Source organism: Hibiscus syriacus, unplaced genomic scaffold, assembly GCF_006381635.1.
Source record: "Hibiscus syriacus cultivar Baekdansim isolate YM2019G1 unplaced genomic scaffold, ASM638163v2 tig00117017_pilon, whole genome shotgun sequence".
In the NCBI taxonomy this organism is placed as follows: domain Eukaryota; kingdom Viridiplantae; phylum Streptophyta; class Magnoliopsida; order Malvales; family Malvaceae; genus Hibiscus; species Hibiscus syriacus.
In genome coordinates, this window is record NW_024063526.1 from 5,883,485 (window position 1) to 5,885,337 (window position 1,853).

The window sequence follows — 1,853 nt, forward strand, 5'->3', positions numbered from 1 at the left end:
CTAGGGGTGTGCATTATCGGATATCGGATATTATCCGATCCGAATTTTTGGATATCCAAAAATTTTAGATGCTTAAAGTAATGATTCGTATCCGATCCGAAAAAATCAGATATCCGAATATTCGGATCCGAATCCCATTTTTTTTTCAAAAAATTTAAAAAAATTCAACATAATAAAAACATTAATCAAATAAGAAACACTTAATAGCTCTTATGATTTCCCAGTTTAGCTCTTATGATTTTTCGGTTCTTCCTTCTTGGGTTCCTCTTCCTTCTTGGGTTCCTCTTCTTTCTTTGGCTCTTCCTTCTTCTCCGGCACCTTCGTTGGCCGATACTATACTGGTCGACCAGTTCTTGCGTAATTTGCTCACCACGTTCACAACATCAACCGTTCCGATCACCGTCAATTGCTTCGCTTTCATATCCATGGCAATGGAGTCAATTCCTATCAGGCAAGGCAATGAGAAAACATGCTAATCAACATGGCCAGGTCAAAAGAACAACATAACATGTAGAAATTACATGAATTAAGAATCAATCACTGACGAGTTGAAGAATTTGTTGTCATCAAGATCCCCAAGTCATTGACAGATGAGGGTTTTTTTAACAAATAACAATCCAATTAACAAGTCCCATAATTTTATGTTTTACTACAAGTAAATGCATAATAATAAAGACCATGTATGTACCTAAAAGAGTTGAGACTGTTTTGAAAGCCTTGTGCTTGGCTTTGTCGTCATGCAAATCCAGCTTCAACACAATCTTTTGCATTAACAAAAAGAGATCCGTTTCAGTACGCATTAAAAAATTAGTCACTATTTTACTTGGACCACCAAATAAGATTGCAAAAAACCAAAGATCCTATGGCTTCATAGAAAAAAATTACAGCCCACAACAGAGAAATGAAATGAGGGTTTGAAACAATCGAATTTCTTGACGAAATTTCGGGGAGAAGTAAAAAAAGAGTAAATGGCAGAACAAAGTTTGAAACCTACTAATGTCTAATATAGTCCAAACAGCTCTGGGCTAATAATATAGTCCAATTTTTTTTTGGTTTTTGGATAATCCGAAATTGAATTTTGATCGATCCATATCCGATTCGAAAATTTGAAAAAAAATTCGGATACCTAATCCGAACTATCCGAAAATTAAAAAATAGATTGGATATTCGAATTTTCAGATCGGATCAACGGATCAAATCGGTCGGATCGGGTTTTTTTCACACCCCTAATACAAACCACTTCCCTCTCTTTTTGTTTCATTTCATCCTTCCCTTTAAAAAACGCTCAAACTCTCTCAAGAGCTATCCCTATTCCAGAAGCTGGTGACTCCCTCCGATGAAACACTACCGCTTGGATGTCATTCTAACCACCACCCACGGTGGTCAGAGTACCCAAAAACTCCTCTTTCGAAAGCTCCCAACCCCCAAGTCTTAACATGTCCCCCAAACTCACATTGAAAGAGTCTCTCGGCCTAAATATACCATAATAAGTCTCGACTTTTACATTCCCTCCGACGATCTTATGTTTTCCGACGGGGTTTTACCTTCAAGACGATGACACCTCTCCTTCTTGACAGGGAAACATTCGAAGCTAAGTCTTTCTCCCTCTTTTCTTGATTTGTTTTTGTGATTTATGGGTTTCGAATATTGAAAAGCTTATCTCCCCCCCCTTTTCTTTTGTCTCTTTCGCAGGATATTGTATAACACCAAGGGGTCCTCTTTTGACATGAAATTTTTGACATCCCATTCGATCCCAGAATCACTGGGTTTTGGCTGTTGACAGGGAAACTGTTTCCCGGTTTGCTATGGATTCAATTGTGTTTCCCTCTATTAATATTATTATTTTTTGCATG

General features: G+C 37.5%; 1 pseudogene; it reads right to left on the minus strand.

Moving 5' to 3' along the window:
• Positions 1 to 225: 225 nt before the first annotated feature.
• Positions 226 to 770, minus strand: LOC120195684 (annotated as a pseudogene).
• Positions 771 to 1,853: the final 1,083 nt, after the last annotated feature.